Consider the following 22,109-nt stretch of genomic DNA (forward strand, 5'->3'; position numbering starts at 1 on the left):
GCGAGGAGAGTGCCGGGAAAATCCGATTAAAACTTCATTTGAGAATGGTACTTGCTGCGGAAATTACAGTAGAAGCTTCGTTTCAGAGCAATGTAGGAGGTAAAAGGTCTACGTGTATATTATATGTGTGTACAAGAAGGGAGTGGTTGTCGAGGTGAGTCTAGACGGGAGCAAAGAGCGAAAAGGGCCGCATTCTGCAGCTCGAGGTTCAGTGCGTTCCATGTTTGATAACCCAATAATGATCAGCCGTAGTCGTTGTGTTGTCGGGGAGCCTCTGATTTAGTGGTATTTCCCAGTGCTGCTGCTGCTGTGACACGCCGTCACTTGGGTGCCTCCGTTGCGAAAGCACCGCTCCCATTAATTTGCTCGAGACCATTAGCGAACTTGCGTGCTGCTATCTTGCTATCTAACATACAAACGAGATTTCGTCTAGCCTTCTTCTGAGGGCTTTCAGGTCCCAGTTTTATTTTTACTTATCGAACTTTTTTTTTTTTTTTTTTTTTTAACTAAAGACATATTTGTAAAACGATGGTAATTAAGATAAGTAATTAAATTTATTTAAACAATGTAAATTAGATAAATATAAAAGGGAAGAATTGATAATGCATTGGATTCTTTCACAGGTGATTTAGCATCGGTTCTTTTGGCACTATCTACCGCCAAGCATTATTGGAATCAGCGATTCAATTACAAGTTAAACGTTGTAAATCTGCATGAAGTATCGCAAGTTACCCTTGGCTATCTTGTACGCTTTTGCTCGTATTCTCATCGTATCTATTGTATTATATTGCCCTTTCCTCCCCCCAACCACTTATGGAGTGGACTGAGACTCGCAGATACACGTCCTGGCCAAAGATGTGTGGGTGGATTCCGTGTAATCATCATCTTGCCTCGTCTGCTAGTTCTAGCTCTTCTATTTCTATTCGTAACACCCTCGGTCCCGTTCCCGTATAGATCACTAGACTTGACTTTATATATATATATATATATATATATATATATATATATATATATATATATATATATATATATATTGTGGAGATGCGTGCTTTCCACTCGATCCCATATAATCTTCCGTTCTCTCGCTTCTCCTCCGGGTCTCTCTTTTTACTGATCTCCGGGTGTTCCATTCCCGCCCTTGCTCCTAATAAACTATGCAGCCTGAATAACAACGAGCTCGGTGACTCCTGCGTCCATGCCACTAAAACTTGGATCTTTAATATTGTTATATCCTATTCTATTCGAATCACCCTCCCATTCTCTTATAAGAGAATAGACACTCACTTTGTCTTCTGATGTCTCACTTTTTTAATGCACTCAAGCAATACTTTCGATAAAAAATTCAATTATCTAATACAGTATTTTTAATTTAGTTTACTAGACAAATTTCTATAACTTGACTTATCTCAGCCAGTAATTAGTTGCATAATTAATGGTAAGATTATTTTATTAAATTATTATTATTATTTTTTTTTTCTCTAAATAAATTGAATGATTAAAGACCCAAAAGTTTTAATTGCTTATAATTTGAATGCTTATTAAAAAGCGAACTCGTATTGTTTATGAACGAAACTTTTTATTAAAATACTAAAAGCTTGAAAATAAAAAATTTTTCAATATTTTCGCATTCTAATCGATAAAAAAAAAGACTCATTATATTTTTCGATAGAAAAAAAATTTTTTTTTCAATCATTTCCTGGCTCTTGAACGTTGATTTCTATTTAATAATATCCGTATAACTTTTTAATTAAAAATAAAAAAAAAAAAAGGGAGCCTATTTCGATCTATTGGATTTTTAATTAACGAATTTTCAATTTTATAATTCAAAATAAAAATTGAAACCCTTTTAATTCAAAGTAAATTTGAAGAGTAAACCGAAAAATGTAATGTATGTATTTATCTTTCTTTGCCGCTCGCTATTGGTGTATAAAGAAATAAATTTATATAAAAATAGTGTACACAATATAAAGTGTATTTGAGCATCGGAATCGATTTAACTTTGTTCGTAAAATACCATCGGGGATGAATATATCTATACAACAATCCACGGCTAAACTATACGGGAAATTTGTGAAACCTACCACCGCATTCTCGTGGGGGAGCACCACTATTTTTCTTCCCCATTCTCATACGGCAAATGAGACATACAAAAACTGCTTTTTTCGCATGATACCAAATTCAGAGGGAGAAAATTCATTCTATATATATACTTATGTATTTATATATCTATATAGCTCTATATCTACGTACATTCCCCAGGGGGATTGAAAATGTACAACATTTTTCAGTACGCAATCGATATTGTGCCAACAGGTAAATATATATACCCACTTTTTTTATCAGTTCAAAAATTCAACATCAAACGTCAATTGTCATAGTTTTTTAAAATGGAAAAACAGAAATTTAATAACTGAAAATTACTCGACAATTTATTTGATGCCTGCAGGCTACTTATTAAAGACCAAGCTTCAACTTTTATGATTTTAATATGAATAATGAAATCCCGATATTAATTTTTTAATTGTTACCAAAAATTGGTAATCAACATCGTGTATTAATAATGAACCATTGGAGTTTATTAAAAATTTTTTAGAGGTATAAAACTCTGTTTACAATTTAATAATGATTATTAAATAAAAATCCTCTGTTAAATTAATTAAACTACTTTTCAAAGTTTAGTCAATTAAAATTTTTCCAAACAAATAATCTATATTATATATTTACATATGAATATATAAAAAATATATAAAAAATGCATGTGGGTACTCAAATGAAAGCTTTTGATGAGTGTAACATCGGGATGAGCTTATATCTTTAAAAACATCAATATTTAAGAAAGTACAGTGTAATTTAATAGAAGTTATTAATTATTTAATAAGGCAAAATTTTAATTCAAAAAAAAAAAAAAATAGTTTTTTCTCACGTAAAATATTTAAGAGTTAATTTTTCAGTACTCAGACTTGAAAGTTTAAAATTCAGCTAATGACTCTGGCGATTTAATAAAAATAAAAAATATCCCGGATTAAATTTTACAAGAGAGTTTTTTTTGGATTACTGTTAAAAAATAGTGATAGATTATTTAACATAAATGTACAACAAGCTGAGAGATTTCAGTAAATCAGATAATTTTTAGTGAGTTTACAAAGGGGATGCGGAAGAGGGAACAGAGAATCTCGAGCTGGAGAGCGACGAGTTATACCTTTCGAGTTGGCTCGGTCGGCACGTAAATCAGTGCGACGCCTCACCTCGTCGCGCTCCCTCCTGTTATCCTCCTCCACCTTCTCGCTATTCTCTCTTTGCTGGATGGGTGTGTAGCGAGAAAAAACTATTGGTGAAACTAATCCGCTTTGGGTGCGTGCGTCCATCAACGGCTCTGCACATAACACAACTTGAGCACACACCAGCGCAACAGTAAAAAATATAAACAAAAGCGGGAAATAAAAAATAACTGTAACAAACAAAAAACACATCGCAGTACAAATGTACGGCGCCGTTATGAAAGAGGAATAAACGAGAGGAATTGGTGTATCACTGCTGGAGCAGTGCAGCAAAAAAATAAAATAAAAATGAAACTGCAAAAAATGGTACGTTTACGTGGAAGCTTTCTATTTTCATCCGCGCCAATAACGATATCGCGTCATTGTACATTGTACATGGTCATTGTACTTGGTGTTGTAACGACGCCACAACCGTAATATTTCGATAACGAATAGAAGCCCCGAGTGATCCGTTGTTAGAGATCGCTGTTCGGTGATCGGTGATCCTGATCGTTCCAGGGTTGTAGATCCCGCCGGAAGGCCCTTTACATTGTCGAGCGAGAAAATTTCTCCCGATGGGGCTTCTACCACTCAAAACCCGTGACAAAGTGTGACAAGTGAAAGCTCCCGGCGATAAACGCCCCCGAAAACCGAACGGGATCCAGGAAACAGGATATCGTTATGCCGCGTTAGGACTCCTGTGCCATCGTGCCATCTGCGCTACTGCCAATTTAAAGGTGATTTCTGATATCATATCACGATACTTTCAACGCCTATATTTTTCTCAATAACTCCACGCAGGGTTCAAAAATTTTATTTATTTTAATTTATTAATAATTTAAAATTAGTTTTAAAAATAACAATGGATTTATTTAATATTTGTATATTTACGATTTTAAGGCCGGATAATATAATAAATTTACGAGGGTCTTAGCGGCGAGTGACCTTGTTCTACCTTCGCTGGTATCATTATAGGATACATGATTGTTTAAAAAGTGCAAGAGGGCGTAAGGCGTAATTTTTGGCAATTACCAACAGAGGCTATAAAAGAATATAATTTTTAGGTAAAAGTACATTTATTGAGCTATTAATATCGAGTTAATATATATGATTATGAATAATTTGTCAGAGGCAATTGATCGGTAAACTACAGTTTCCATATTTATGAACCCAGATAAACTTGAGAATACGATCGTCAAAGTAATCCTTATTGATCGTTAAAAGTAACTTGGTAATATCGAATATGTGTATGTAAGTCTTTACATACGTGATCTTAAAGTCCCGCCCAAGTTGCTCACGTAAACTCATTGAACGATCCTGTATCGCCATTTGGTCTCTTCTCGAGTAGAGAAGAGTGCAAACATACACACACGCATCTACATATGTGGAGAAATCTTTTGTCAAAGATAAAACCGGGGATTTTAAAAGTTAAAACTTATTATTAGACTGGCTTTTCGATCAAAAAGCCATTTTGCCGCTCACAGCTCGCAGATCATCAAAGTGACATGGAATTATTCGACATATTTATTTCATAAAATATTTATTCTCGATTTCAAAACAGTGACAAGTAATTACACTGTAATTTTTTAACTATTGACGTTTTTAAAGATATAAACTCATCCCGATGTTACACTCATCAAGAGCTTTCATTTGAGTACCCACATGCATTTTCATATATTTTTCATATATACATATATATAATATATATATAAATATATGAAAAACTGATGTGGGTACTCAAATGAAAGCTCTTGATGAGTATAACATCGGGATGAGTTTATATTTGGTATTACGTGGAAATACAAGGTATTTCAATCAATAAAAATGGCTACAAAGAAATTATTGTTTTTTTATTACAATTATTACGACATGCTACAAGTGAGTGTTAAGGTTTTAAATTTTGAGAATAGCTGGATTTATTAATGCTTTTATTATTATTATTATTATTGTATAAAGCTTTAATGCTCTTACAAATCTTACTGCCGAGGAGAAGGTGAGTGAGTGGGATATTTTATTAGTAATAAAAGAAAATCCGCGTCAAGCCGGTGAATTATATATTTCGGCACTAAATGTCGGGTTGTTGGGCCTCAGCAGCTTCTTCTGATACATTATGCATCATACATGTATATTATTATTATTATTATTATTATTATTATTTACACACATGTAGTAAATGGACAGCACTATAAGAGCACTATGGAACCCGAAAGATACAACAATAAATACAAGGTATCCAAAAGAGAGGCTTTCCTTTCTATGTGTTTTATCTATCTATCTCTCTGTGCCTTTTTTATTGTTAGTTCCCCGTAAACCGCAAGCATTAACGTGGATATTTGTTGCGAGAAGCGTCTCGTAAATTACGGTGCAAATTTTTCGGTCCTCTTGTTTCGCAGAGTAAGGTATTCTAAGATATCTGTACAGTAAGAACTTTCAGAGGGATATAGATTTACCGAAAAATCTAGTACTGGGAAATAAACCGGAGGCTAACAGCTATTTTATTCTTCACGAAGAAATATATTTATTTTATTGCAATATTGGGGAGGAGAGAGAAGAAATATTGACATGATTAAATTTTTTATGCAGACTTTTATTAAGAAAATTGAAAAGAAATTTTCAATTGGATAGTAAAATAAAATAATAATAATAATAATTAAAAAAAATTATTTTGAAGAATTTTTATCATTTTTAATTAAGTAAAAAAATTCTTTAACTAAAAAAGTGTTGTTGATTAAAAATTTTTTCATTAGCGTCAATTGATAAATATTTTATTTCCTTAATAAATGAATTTATTCATTTTATTGAGTGTGTGTAAAATTAATTCAAAAATTCGAGTAAAGCGTTGGTAACATGTGATATAAAATGAACCAAAAATTTTACAAAGGTGTAAAAAAGGAAATAAAATATCTGAATGTTGTATTTTAAATGAACAAACGTTTAACATAATCAAGCTTCTATAATGAAGTGATAGAATGCGAAAAATTTGTTGTCACGACAACTTGATGTCCTCGTATTTTCGATGAAATCGTAAAAACAGGGCGAGATACGAAAAAGGATTAAGGTAAAAGGCTGGAGTATATAGATATACATTTATATAGAAATACTGGAAGGAGGGGAAAATAAAAAGTTTGCGGCAAAGGAATAAGAGTAAGAGATGACGAAAGACAAGAAGAAAAAGGATATTAAGGAATACGCGAGGATGCAATGACAAAGAGAAGGAGCCATCGAGTGAGTGCTGTTCACATACGACCGGAGAGAGGCATAACATCAATAATAATAATGATAATAATAACAATAGTGATAAGAGGAAGAGAGAAGGGAGAAGAAAATAAGAGCAAGAGTTTGAGGAAGAGCTTAAACCAGCGGGAGGATAAAAAAGCGAGAGAAAGATGAACTGAAGAATGAAGAGCAAGAATAAGGACGAGGCTTATTCATAGAAGACGATTTGCTGGGTTGTGCCTTTGCAGATGGGTACGGGCTCTCTACTGGGGCCCTCTCTGAATCTTTGGGACCTTTTTGCCCTTTTCGTTAGCTCACCCGTCGGCGAAAGCACGGCGTAGGGGGGGGGAGTGTTATTAGCGAGAGTCGGCCCTGCCGGCTGCCACGACGGACCACACACATTGTTTAGTCTTCTCCGGAGAACGAACAACCGAACGGAGAACGGACGAACCAACGATCAAGAACCAATGGACTTCAATGCTCACTTATTTCACTCTCGTATTCCTTTTTCGAATAATCAAATCCTTATTTCCTGGCTCTCTTCCTATTTACTCGCGAATTTTATTGCGCATCCTTGCTTCCATTCGATTTCATCTTTTATTCGAACTATTTAGTGGAGTATTATTGATATTATGATATCAAAAAGGTTCAAATTTTTTTAGATAAAAATCTGCACTGATAAAAAAATTAATTTACTTTAAAACAAAAATTTTTTTTTTTTAATTTTTATAGTTTAAATTAAGCTCTAAAATTTTTTAATTAAGTGACTGAAAAAAATATTTTACTTCAAGAATTTTTGCTTGTATATAATAAAAACTTGGAAATTTTTACAAAAATAAGTAAATTCTTTAAATAAATTTTAGAGGAAAATATAAATAAAATTAAAATTATTCGATGGGAGCAATTGATTTAGAAACTGAAGCCTTTGAATTGGCGACATTTTCAGTGGCTGTATCTGGGAAAAGAGTGATTATAACAACGCCCCGACAACTCTCCCTTACAAGGATGGTGAATAATCTATAGGCCTGGTCGGTGGAATCAATGCAATCGAACTCCCGGCGACGTTGACCCAGAAATAAATGCCCCTTAGCTGCAGTCAACGTTTCCCAATACTTATTTATTGTTCGGCAAGTTACTGAATTATGTAATTGCTCAGTTTGACTTTTCCTAATGGATTTTACGTGTATTCATTACTCCGAGCTCTCAAATATGCAGTTCGTTTATCCGGCGTTTAATGATTCATCAGTTTAACGTTTCAGTAATTGATGTTGCAACCGCAATTATTTTCCATTCAACTGAACAACTGTTTATTCTTAGTTTTTATTATTCACCCACTATTCACCATTTTATATTTACCGAGCGAACATTATAAAAATTCATCAACTCTATTCCAGATGAAAATAGAAATAAAAATAATAAAAAAAAAAAAAAAAACGGAAAAGCCAAAGCCAAAGCTAAAGGGAAAAATGTTTCTATTGATTTTCTAGTGACAAGTTCCCACGGTTAGCATTTATATATTTATTTTATTTCAATATACAACATTTGTAAATAGACATGAATATATATTGTATATCGAGGATCGCATCCTTCCCGAGTTCCATCTGTGTGCGTTAAATTCCTCTGATATGATCGAAGAGCTGTAATAACTGTCGCGGTAGTATCTGCGACGGTATTTACGTGGATATTCACGTAAATATAGCATGAAAGGAGAGACCGCATTAAAAAAGCTTGCCAGCCATCTTCAAACATACCGCTGCACACAAACATACACACAGTGCATCTACAAATACTTTCAGCAGAGTAGAGTAGAGCCAGGTTGCTGTGCGTTTTAGTTAAAATGCTTCAGCAAGTGAGCACATCACACGGATCTACACACATGATGCCCCGACAAAACTCGACTCGGTATTGGTAATATTAAATCCAGAATGTTAAAGTGCAAACACTACAATTCAATGTTGTTCCATTGCAAGTGGGAAAATAACTGTGGATCGAATTCATTCCACGAATTTAACTTGTCACCATTCACAGGTACATATATAAATATACAAATGTGAGTATATAAGAACTGCGGTCATCCTTTCTTCACTGCAGGAATTGCATTATATTATATTATACGTGTATATATTGTGCGTTACATATTTATGTGTGGATTACTTCTCGGTAAAAGGACGTGGATGGTGGATGTGCATTATGTGCCGGAGAACGGCTAGTTTGAGAGCCCAGGATAGAGGTCACCAAGTCGAGAGTGACTATAAACCGACGGCTAATGCACCACAAAACCCCACAAGAGTTTAAGAGTCAGTGTCGAGCGTGGCTGGACTCCAGCTCCAACTCTTAGCTCTGTTATATGCTTGACATATGCCTCGGTGATATTTTATAATTAGCCTCCAGTACAGTCCGTTGCGTTACGGTACCGGCCTATCACCATTATTTGCTCCGAGTTGTCCATACACTCGCGATTAAATATCGCATTATAACTCTAGACGGTGGATGGCAAATATTTTTCTATACTTGCATCCACTTTTTCACTGTCACGTGTATATACGTGTACAAATTTATATTTTAACCTCCGAATTGGCTTGGTATCTTGGGTATCTTGGGCGCGAACGAAAATCCCAGGCTGGATCGCCAGAATGGGAGCCAACAAAGAAAAAAAAAGGAACCCGGGGATTGGGGAGCCCAGTATCGTGGAGTGATTTACGCGCACGAACGTGCCGTATAGGTACGGTAATTAAGCGAGTCGAGAGCTGGATATTCACCATAGGTTTCTTGTTTGCTCCTAAGGCCAATTCTGATTATTTTCCTCTCGCTCTGACACACCCGGGGCCCGATGATACGCCCTCGCTTCGCAAAATTCTGGGCCGTAGTGGGCGGTCGAAAACCGAACCAAGTCTGGATTTGACATGCGTATCACGACCCTTCCGACTTGGACGAATTCGGCAACATTAATCCCATCGGTGTCTTAAAAGGTTATTAAGCATCAAGTGTATCTTGGTTCTTGTTCTCCACTCGGGGAATTCTCTTTAAATTCAATTGTTATAAATATTAAGCGTGAAGGTATTAGGGTCCGTTGATGATACACTTGTGTTGGCCATTCGTTAAATCAACTACATCATGTCCGAGTCAACACCTCATTTATTATTTTGTTAATACCCAAAGTTTTGATGATGGATGTCGGTTTTGTTTTTTCCCGAGTGATTGTGAGCAACGACACAAACTATTAAATTTGTTGTTGAGGTATATAGATATAGATATGCACCGCCTCTCTGAATCGGATGTATGTGATGGCCCGGCAGCAGTAAGATGTCGAGGATCATTTTTACACACGGGAATCGAAACACGTGGGGTGGTCCAGAGGATCCTTAGAGCTCACCAGTGTATTTTACGGTTTTTGCAGGTGTCGTGCACCTTCATCTGGCTGGTTACCGGGAGAAGAGTGGTTGACATCAGCCACCGATACAAGGGCTAGGAATTCACGAAATTCGAATGCAACTGGCAAATTGCTCGACGGGAATCCACCAGAGGAATTCCATGAGGCAAGATGCCACCGGCCTGTTCTTACTTGTCTCAAGGAATGGCCGACCAAAGAGACCAAGCTCACCACGATCTTCCTCTTTTAAAGACGCCCCCCCCCTGCCCCTGCCCAATATTGCTGGTTGCAACTCTTATCCAATCTCTCTCTTTATTTATTCGGCTCATCGTTTTCTTGGGAGCTGGATTCTTAGCTTGATTCCGTATACCTTGAATTTGAACATATATATCATGGAGATTATTCGGCGTGGTGATCTTCCGACTTGTACTGCTGTAGCTTCATGAAGCTCTTGCTCGTCAACCGACACGCTCCTGCACCTGTTTGCCAATGTCATCGGAAATAACCATCCTTGTGTTGATTGCTCCTTTTATTCCATTCCAGTTTATGTTTCTCAGTTTATGCTGTCCAGGTTGATAACGAGCACGGAGAACATGGCCAACCGAGGACAATGCAAAGTTTGATGTAGACGAGATCCTACAGCGATAAGATTATACACGTATGTATAAGAGAAGACCTTTTCCATTTGGCGAGAAATTCTCCACTCGAGGACTCGAGCCTGAGCAAAGTGCTCGAAACATCTGACGAGCTGTCAAGGAAATTCCGCAAGTACTCGAGGTCAACCACCCCCCGAGGGAAATAGTTTTTAATCACTGACAAGAGCTCCCAACTTCTCGAGGTTTAAATTGGAGAGGTGATTAAACAAATTCATTAATGGATCACCAATCCTGAAAGCAGATCGACAACTTATTCTCTGACCCAGCATTAACTTGTTAACTTTTCTCATTTTTATTTTTTATCTCCTCTTTTCACGTCTCACAATGATGGATTCAATTTTTCTTTTGTTGCATTTGATTCAGACTTTACCTATCTTTCCTTTGCAGTTCTTTTCATTTTTTTTTTTTTTTTTCAATCGGACTGACGTCTTATCTCAGACGAGTTCACACTTTTGAAACCCAGTCGACTCTCCAACGAGACTTTTCTTCATTTTTTTTTGAAACATCATTGCTATTGTTGTACACATACATATATATATATATATATATATATATATATATATATATATATATATATATATATATATAATATGATGGTCATTCGCGTCTCAAGCACGTTCTTCATTTCTCGGGTACAACTGGCATATTATGTGCGTGACCTATGAGATCTTTTCCGAATTGTTATGCAGAATCAGAGACACGCTTGCAACAAAAACCTTCAAGCAATATTTATATTTATATTTACATTTACATTAATATATATGTATATATAGACATAAAGAAATGTCAAGAGACGTGTGATTTCGTTGATTAATTTCGTTATTTAAATTTCAAATATATCACTTTTTTACGTTTATCTAGTGGCTTATTTATTCAGGCACTCGCGTCTGCAATTTATTGTTAAAAACATTCACGTCAAAATACTTTTTTACGGATTGTTATTTTTTTCGTTTTTCCGTAGAAGTTTAATATAAAAATCCATTTACAACGCATCCAATCCACCAGGCATTTTATTATGTTGTGTTATACGAGAAATAATTCAACAACCCATTATTAAAACACGCATGAAAATCCAACGTGATAATAAAAAGCAACACACTCTTTACTTGCCTGGTAGTAAAAAAAGAATTTAATCCATCAGCAAGCTTTATTTGAATCTCAAAGGAGCCACTCTCATTGTCACGATCGTCAATATTCCTCCGTAGAAAAAAAGCGCTTACATGTGATGGAAAAAATTAAACAAAGTCGTTGATACACATATCAAGCATCCATTTAAATGGGAATTTAAAAATCGAACAAACAAAGCAACACACGAAATAAAGTATCTGGGTATTGTTAATCCACGTAGGTAGATACCAACTAGTATAGCATAGGCGTCGCTTCACTCATTGGTACACGCGTCGTCTATAAATCAGGAACATTGTCTTTGTTCCATCCACTTCACTGGTCGCATAATACATGCAAGCATTTATTCCCTCTCTTAGGCCAGAATATTTATCCAGAATATCCAGCACCTGTTACCTTTTAAGAACACGAAAGCCGACAATGTAAAGTAAAGGGCTTCTGACACCGAAGTGGTTCGAAGAAGTGGCGAAACTTCAAAGTGGAGCGGGCGACGGTGGCGCGCCAGCGGTAGCGTCGGCTAATTAACTCCGGCACTGTGACTGGCTCCATTGAGCCATTGGAGCCGTGTTTTCGCGCTCAATGCAATAGTAATGATCAAAAAGGTAAGAAGAGAAGCTACTGTTAACAGTAACTGATAAAATAGCGTTCATCGAAGGCAAGCACACATACTCCTCACGTATTAACGTATCCAACCTCGTGGTGACTTAATCCGAAGGCTGTGCAATGGGGTAAGCCAGTGTGTGCTCGACCACACAATGCCGAGAGACCGGCCACCCGGCTTCCGCTTTAGTTAGTGCGTGGAACCCGTAAACAGAATGACAGGCTTTGCCAGGTTCGTTCAACTACATACTGCTGCGCGTACATCCCGTTTGTATTTCCCTCTCGCTTACTCTTTGTTGCATACTCGTTAACTCGGGTACTATATACTCACATTGCCGGCAGGTTAAGCCGCCCACTTACCACCTCTTTTGCTCGTGCTCCCCGGCACTCGGCTCGTTTGCCTAAAGCGGCAACTCTACAAAAGTCTCATCAATACATAAACTTAGTTCGGGTAACCTGCTAATTTCTATTTAATTTAACCTAACAAAACTATTTACCCGATAATTTACTCCGTTTTTACTTATTCACGAGCACACATCTGAGTGTGAGGCTAACAATTTACGTGTGATTATCATTAATTCTCTATTACGCTCCTTCGAGACAGTTTACCTTTGTTTTGCATCCATTTCTTCTTCTTCTTCTTCTACTTCTTCTATTTTGCTGAACCTCATAATATAATGGCTAGCTGGTTTATTTATGTTGGTTGATTTGTCGATTGTTATTTTATTTAGTTTGTTTTATTATATCGTAGCTTTATTTCTTCCTATGATGGCAATCGTGATTTCCCCAGAATTCATGTGACCCAGGTGCCACCAATTCTGGCCAATTGGCCGTTTGCCATTCCTTACTAACTTGTAGTTTCGGTTAAAATATAGTGCCTGTAACAGCTTTTAGTTTTTTTACACTTTTATTCTCATTTACTTTTTATGCTCTCCATATCTAGCTTTCTTTTACTTTTTTTTTTTTTTTGGTTAACATTTTTGAAAACTGATTTATTAGTATATTTATTTCAGTTCATCAAATTTCATCAAAGTACATTTAATATTTTTTTTCAATCAATTAGAAAATAATTTCTTTTTTTTTTTTTTAGTAAATGTTGATCAATATTTTTATTAATATTTTATCGTATAAAAAAATTGATAACATAAATAAATATCTAAAAATTCGACTGTCAAGCTGATAATTTTTCCACTTGCAATAAAATTTTTCCACTTTGTTCCAAGCAATTTCAATAGATCCTTCCACTCACGTTGCTAAGTTTATCCAAGCTAGGAGCCAAGGAGCGTGCAGTCACGTCGTACAACCTAATATACAGTGCAAAGTGCTGTGAATCGTTTCCCAGCGAAAGATGGAGGCGAAAAAATAAAAATAAAATAAAAGGCAGGTAAACCGATTGAAAATATCTCTAGAAGACAATAAAAATTCATACTTTACATCTCTACACTGAGATAATACCCTTGCTAATATCCTCGAGCCGAGTGAATACATACTAACTATTAATATTTAATAAGCCTATACTTTGCACAATCGTAAATAAGCTATCCTACAGCTGAGAGATGGACTTGCGTACTATTAGCGCACTGATTGCTGTGTAATTTGTAATCAATAAATCTGCGGAGCCCTTCCGACAGGAAATTGATCTAAAAGTATAAGAAATTCACATCGACTCTGTCATACTAAACTTAAATTACATAATGTATATATATATATATAGCATCAAGTAGCTGATGTACATGAGTAACGACATTGCTCAAATTTCCAGTCACGTTACCGGTTATTATATTTTTAAACTTCTTGATTGACGAGAAAAAAATCAAGAAAGGATAAAGGGATTTTTTAACCGGATTTCTGGTTCAACTTCTTGCAGATCGATCAAAGATTTAACTTTAAGCAAGTACCGGAGGAATTTTCCGGATCGGATACAATTTATAGCTGATTATGATTATATTAAAAATGATTGGGCATGTCCGAGCGGCGAGAGTCACGTGAGGGTGCGGTATAGTGGATGTGATGTTGTAGACTTTATAGGAGCTGGTTCCTCGTTCTTCGGTTCGGTTCCTCTTGCCGATCCGAGCTAAAGGTCGATACTCATGCACGAACTCTTCCCATTGGGTAGATATAATGTTGTATGTACATATCTTTTATATAAAGCACATAGCATAGATTCGAAGAGCACTGTAGTCCTCCAGTCGCAGTCGTGAGTGCCCGGGCTCCGACAAGGCTCTGGAATTTCTCGACAAATAGGAGAATATACACATAAATACATAACAAAGAGTCAGCGATAGACGCCAGAAATTCTCTACAGCTTGAGCTTCTTCCAGCAGAGAAGTAGCAACCTGGTGCGGCAATGCTTACCGCAGAGGAAAATAAAGAGAAGTGCCCTATCGTCTGAATTTCCAGGCAATGCTAAACGGATTACAACGCTACACTTAACATACACGGCTAGATAGTGTTATTGTAATTATTATTATGTGTAATTATTATTACTAGACGCAATTGGATGGATATATTTAGGGAGATTCTGACCTAATACTCCGGAGACTGTTTAAGTGTTATTGTACTGGGTCATTAAATCTCAATGTCTTGTTCTATATCTATTGATCATTTATTTTTACGACGTCTTATTTTTTATGCACTGATAAATGAATTTTGATAGATGAAAAAATTCTAATAGATTAGATAAATTAATTATTTTTTTTTATAATAAATAAATAAAATAAATAGTTTAAATTATTATTTAAAAAAATTACAAGATTTAAAATGAGCTTTTCAAGAAATTTAAAGCCTTTATAAAGCTTCCAATATTTTTAAGGCAACAATGAATAATTCAAAACTTTTGATAGTTTTCAGCCACTTCCAATAAATCGATATACTAATTTATCTTCTAATACTTCTTTAGGTTACCCGGTATTTCTCGATTAATTCTAAAGCTTCTTCAGAGTTAAAATTCTATTTTAATACGGAGCTCTTGAATTTCCACAAACAATTACTACTTAAAAATTGTCCAACTCACTAAAAATAAAATTATTTTCAACCTGACTAATAATTGATAGAATTAGTACCAATAATTATTCATTGATCAGACGGTTTTTAATTAATAAAATTTTTTTCATTGTCCATTGGCGTCAATAAAACAACCTTCATACAATACTACATAACAGAGGGAAAAAAAAAAAAAAAAAAAAAAACAGAAATACAAATATCGAGAAAATATTGTATGACACTCACGTATAAAATTGTAATCCATTTAATATCCGCAGTCGGTGTAGTATTGCATCGTTATGTCACGAATGAAAAACATGTTTTTCAAATAATACGTTTCGATGATATTCAAATATATAAGCTCATTGATATTTATCTATTTTTATTTATATTAAAATTTTTTTAATTAAAAAAAAAAAACGCAGATCAAGACTCAAGAGTTAAATTTTAAATATCAAAGCTTACTGCAATCTAATCGCTAATAATATTCTTTTCCAAGTAATATAAAACGTACTTACATCCAGTGTGGTGGTCAAACCGGGCTTCCCGCTGAGCTCCTCACGATATCTCGGCACGGAAACGACCCCGGCACATTTCCGATCTCTAGTTGAGCTTCAAGCTTGCCAACTTCTCTAATCGCTGAGCAGAATTGCTTCGGGTCGATCCAGTAGCGACGATATCTTTCCGATTACTGTCACACTTCTTTTTTCTCATGATTATCATCATTATTATTATTATTATTAATTAATTCTAGCCTGCAACAAAAGAAAAACAAACGATAATTTCCATAATCCCGCTTTATTATTTATAACCATAAATTACAATCTATTAAACCACTAACTTACATTACATTAGACGAGTAATTACTGCAGAATTTGTTACCGCGTTAAATTGCAGAGCTTGTTGTACATTTGCCAGTGTTACAAGTGATTATCATTTAATGTAATAGATTAAAGGCACTTTCATGAGCGCTCATTAATTTCGACGATAATTACTCGTCAAGGAGGATTATTTACAAGTATTATTCCACCGGAATAATAATATATCGAGTTCATAATTGTTATTTATTTATCGAAGCTCTCAATTGTTTCCCCGAGTTATTGACGTTGATGATTCTAAAACTGGAACTGTTACAATCGGGTTATCAAAGTGGTTAAATTACTTCTTGGATAAAATCCTGAAAATGTAATTCTTTTAATTGGGTTTTTAAATTTATTCTTAGAACTTTTGGGTGTAGAGCTACGAGACATTCCACTTTTTGGTTATTTTAAGGCGTCAATTATTTAATTGGTATTGATTATTGGTTTTAATTTATGAACGCGATGGTTTTAGTGATTATTTTTAGTGTTAAGTTTATTGGGTCGATGCAATAAACGTAAATTAATTAAATTAAATGCTCAGAATTTAATTGAATTTTGTATAATTTTAGAAAAGAATGACATTATATTTTTTACGACATGTGGAATTTTTTTTTTGTTTTTTTTTTAAATGTTCAAATTAAAAAAAAAAATTTTTTTGTTATAAATTTTACAAAATAAAATATTATTATAAAAATTTTTTTCGTTGAAATCCTGAATTTTATGATGATCAGAGAAAACAGATGTTGTACAATCGCTCAACATTCCTCGTACAACTTTATCTTTATGACGGATGCCTAAGTGTATCCGTCATGCTCAAAAATGAAAATGAAAATGAATAATTGGGAAGAAAAAGGGAAGAGAACAGTGCGGAATAGTAATTTTTCGGTTACTTTTATTTCTAGATCCATTTGTTCCCGGAACAGTGCCAAGTACAAAAGAGGATTAGTTTATCGAAAGAATCCAAGCAACGATCCGTATAAAATATCCCTGTCGCGTATGCTATTTGCTCAGTGCATAAGCAACCGAGAAAACTCTTGTGACTTTATGACAAGCCACTACGCTCCTGTGAGTTTGAAAAATGGCCCACAAAATGGCACAAGCTCCTCGTTCCCCGTTCCTCATATAAACCGGTGCCTTCGTCGCGATAAACAATGCTCGGTCTTTTGTCCTCGACACAACGCGGGATCCCATACTACACATTACACACACGATACCAGTCTATCCCGTAATTTCGCAAGAAAAACACCATAAACTTTTTTTTCTTTGTGGTGAAATATTCAAACGAGCCGTGAATATTTCCTTTATACGACGCCTCCTTTTCAGAAAACCGACATAAATACTTGGATTTAAATTATTACACGCTTGTTCTTATTCTCATTACTATTTACCCCAAATGCTTTGAGAACCGTATCCGCTGCGACATATAAGCCAATTTTATTTATTTTAGTCCTTGTAAAATTTTAATTGCCTTCTCTGATCGATGCTCAAAATATTTTTAATTTTTTTTGACAACAATATTGTACAAAAAAATTTAAATGTTATTAAAAAATAACATTTAATAAATTTAATAGAATAATTCATGATTATTTTCAACTTGTAATTATTACTAAAAAAATAGCAATTAATTTTAAAAAAAAAAAAAAAAAAAAAAACTCACGTCTTTCTGAAAAAAATATTTAATGTGTTCTTTGGAAAGAGCTGGCTAAGCACTGAAAATGGTGTCTCGTGTCTTTCATAAAAGTTGCTGTAAAAACAATCCAAATGTCGAGTATAAAAAAGAGTAAACATAATTTTAGTAGAATGTTATTATCACTTTGATATAAATCCACAGATGCATTGCAGTAAAGTATATATAAATATAAATTAAATAAATTTATAACGTCACGTTTCATAACAACGTCATTAATATTAAATACAATGACTTTGATTTGACGATACACTTTCAATCAATGTCAGCTTACTTTTTTATTCCAGGGATTTCTTCTCGCTGGAGCTTTATCACCGGAGCTATAAAGCCGAGAAATACACCGGGAAGTCTATAAGTCTTTTAACCATTTTGTTCGGTATTGAGCCAAGTAAACAAAAAATTTAAAAAATATTTATTATTTATAACAGGAAAAAAATAAATTACCAGAGAATTTAACTGCTGGATAAATTATTAAAATATTGTCGCAATTTAATCCAAAAAGTTAAAATTTGATGTGATATAAGATATACAAGATAGCGTAAAATAAAATGAATTGGTAAAAGAAATGAAAGAGATTGAGAATAAAAAAGAACATTAATTTTTAAGTTTAACATAGTTCTTATTAAAATCTCTGCGAGGGCGGGAAAACAGCTGCCCGGGTTAAAATATTACTCTATTTTTCGTCCGTTCCAGAGTTATTTGCCTACACTCTCAACTCTCAACTCTCTGCTCTTTACTCTCTTTCTTTGGCTGTAAGCAAGAAAAAGAAGAAGAAGAAGAAGAGGAAGGAAAAATAATGCTTTGGGTTTATAAATTGCACCTACTGTACCAAACGCTACCACTGTCGTCCGTAACCGTCTAACCCTCTTCTCTTCTTCAGCCGAACTCCTCTTCTTTTCTTCTTCTCTTACTCTTACTATTTTTATTTTCTTATTTTCTCCTTTTAACCCCGGCTATGGCGAATAAAAACGTTTCGTTAACTTTCTTCCACCCACCGACAGCATTTTTTTGTGTCAACCACCTCGCATTTATATTTTGTACACCACCACTTGATTTAATTAATTGCCCCGGCTAAATAAATTAAAACATATAACTCTTTACCTCTTTATATTCTCGCTTACATCCTAACACTTATTATTAACATCCATATTTATTTTGTAAAATATCGCTACATTTTCACTCCTTGGACTTGTATTAAATTAAATATTTTTAACGTAAATTTTACAGCTTAAAATTTATCTTCAACTTCAAAATTAAAAAAAATAAAAAAGGACTCTGCTATACTCGATAAATTATTTAATTATCTGTTTTTTAGCAGTAAAGATTGTTTAAAATTTTTATTAATTTGCGAATGCGATAAAGGTAGCTTGTTAGTTTGTAAAGATTTAATGTACAGGTACGAATAAAAAAATTCAATAAAACTTTTAAATACTTGTCTTTAACAGACGCTTGTAATAGACAGTTTATTATTAAAATATCATCAAAGGACAGTCTTTTGATAGTGATTTATGTCTGAATTGATAAGCTTTGATGTATCATTTAAATATTAATCAATCAAAAACAGATATCAGGTCTCTATCGCGACGACGATATTATTGAAAAGACCCCTGTGGATCGTGGATAGGAGCTTGCACTCATTACAATTAATTGTTGTTTTATTACCTCCCAATGATACTTTATTTATCGATTGATTTATTAAAATATTCGAAAATTATCACAGTCTGGGAAGTTTTTTTACGATAAATAAATGCGTGTCGTACATGGATATCAAAACTGGACAATAAAAGTCAATTTATTGCCCTGGACTTTTATTTGAAACATTTTTTGCTCTGGGTTACGCTTCTTCGGAGAACAATGGATACGTTTTTCCATATTTCACCTGGCTAGTTAATAAAACTACATTTTAATCCTTGTGTATAATATTTATTAGAATGTATCACTTTCAAAGTGTGATGCACGTGTAAATATAAAAGGTAAAATAATAAAATTTATATTTTTTAATCTTTAATTTGATATTTTCGCCTGAGAAAAGGTTTTCACGAGTCTGGAAATATTTTAGTGCCGGACAAAAGAATCTGATTGAATCGTTTTTTTATCTATGCTAAACAATCGACCGAGAAATACCCATTTGACACTTTTATTGTGAATATAAACAGACATATAAAATATAAAAATCTCAAGTAATTTGTATTTTGCGTTACATTTTTATTACGTCGTATTTTTTCGGGCTTTAATTTACGCGACGTGATTATTATACATATTTATATGTGTATTAAATTATATGTAATTAATTTTGATGGATTTGAGTTTTATAGTGTTAATATATTATTTTTATTATTCAGTAAATATATTTGATAATATTGCTAGAGACTGCAATAAAAATTTTAAGCTTCTAATCAGATAATTCAATAATTATTGATTTTTTTTTTATTAATAATTATTTATTATACAGAAAAATTTTTTTCTTTAATTTTAAAAAAAGGACTTTAATTTAATTATAAGAATTAAATTATAAAAATGAATACATTAACCTTTAATAAATTTTTATCATCATAATTTAATTTATCAGAACGCCAGACGAAATAAAAATCAATATTAATATCAATAATTAAATTTTATTGTATCTTTCTACAATTTAAAGGGATGAATTATCATTTTATCGTATAGTGAAGTTAACCTGGGGGAATCTCAATGAGGATCAGAATAGTACAGTCTGGAGTTAAGTCTGGTTCGGTAAACGATCCGCCGAGCTGTTCACGAGGAGTTGAACACGCAAAAAGAATAATGTTCGAGGGAAAAAATAAGATTCGAATCGAATGGAATAAAAAGCCGTCGAGTGAGACTGTGGCGAGACGGGTGAGATGAAATAGAAAGAATTGAAAAACGTAATTGAATCTCCTCCTGACCCCCATCATCATCAACCCAATCACAATCAGCTCTTAACGTTTTCATCCCAAATTGTTCGTAACAAAGATTTAATTGAGGCAATTAACCTAGGGTGAATGCAAGAAAGAATTGAATGTTTGCCAGTGAGTGCGTCTATCTGTGTGTCGTTTAATAAAAGCCGTTTGTTATGTATAAATGTACTGGTCAAGTGGGACGATACGTGCAAACAAAAAACGGATGCGAGAAAAACGTCACGAAGGGCGGTCGAGGTATTTTTGTCAAGGGTCCTTCTGTGAAAAAAATTACGTTTAAAACGAGAGACGATTTAAAAAGGGCTGCCAGACAGAAATAGTTATACTTTTACTTGCTGGTTAAATAGCTCTTTACATTTACGTATTATCCTATTCATACAAATTCTAGTGCAATTATTCGCTTTATCATAATAAGGGCTTTATTAATAGTCATTTTATTTTTTTTTTTAATTATTTTGAAAAATAAATAATTAGCAAAAAATATAATTTTTTTTTTTTAATTACAAAAAAATAATTATTTTCTTGTAAAAGATCGCTAATTAAAAAAAAATCAATGCAATAATACTTGAAAAAAAAAATATCATAAATTTTTTTTAAAAATTATTTAGATTAAAAAAAAATAATTTTTTTTAATTAACATAAAAAATTAGATTAAAATATTATTTATTATTAAACTGTAAGTTTTTCAGTATTACGTGATAAATAATAAGAGTATCTCAATTACCGTTAACTCGAATAAAAACCAGTAAAAAAATAGCCTTCATGCGACACTCCGAAATCGATTAATCATCAGTAGAAAATCCACCAACACAGAAAAACTTAATGTAACACACTGTTATTAAACTCACACACACTCACCAGAGTTTAAATAACGCAGGTTAATCGCGCGCAAATTAAATCGAGATTGCGCAACACGCGAAATATTTTGTGCGACTGAGCAGGTAATACTTGACTGCTAATGGCAATTGTGCGAGTTATCAAGAGACTGGATACATGTTCATAAATACGTAAATATATGTATGAACACCGAGTAAGTATCCGTAATGATAATGATAATTACGATGATAATGATGATTAATATATTAAACATAAGTTTATTTTTTTGCGCTAGAGCGTTTACAGCTGTTAATGGTTTTTTTTTTTATTTTTAAACAATGAAAAATAGTTATTATTTTTAACTTTAATGGTCACAAGCGCCGGCATTAGCGCGCTGCATTATGATAATTAATAGCAAGTTCGTTAACCGCAAAAAAGTGGAGTTTACATGAAATATATGTTCGCGCGCAGCTACATAGAAGCTTAATTAATTATAAAATATTAATAACACGCGTTTGAATAATTCAATGGCTCGCTTAATCAAAATATTTGAATCCCAATTAATATCGTGATATTATATCATAATATGTATGATGGTTTGTTATTATGACCAGGGAGGATG

The 22,109-nt window shown here is 33.7% G+C and overlaps 1 protein-coding gene across 1 annotated transcript in view; it reads right to left on the reverse strand.

Annotated features, from left to right (window-relative positions):
• LOC141527647 (uncharacterized) overlaps positions 1-22,109 on the reverse strand; it is a 144,061-nt gene that overhangs the window by 24,144 nt on the left and 97,808 nt on the right. The window contains exon 5 of the mRNA XM_074243216.1: positions 15,725-15,961. The gene's annotated coding sequence lies outside the window, so the exon portion shown is untranslated. The remainder of the gene's footprint in view (positions 1-15,724; positions 15,962-22,109) is intronic.

Source organism: Cotesia typhae, unplaced genomic scaffold, assembly GCF_013202065.1.
Source record: "Cotesia typhae breed Kobodo isofemale line unplaced genomic scaffold, CoteBio_Ctyphae contig_4, whole genome shotgun sequence".
Classification (NCBI taxonomy): Eukaryota; Metazoa; Arthropoda; class Insecta; order Hymenoptera; family Braconidae; genus Cotesia; species Cotesia typhae.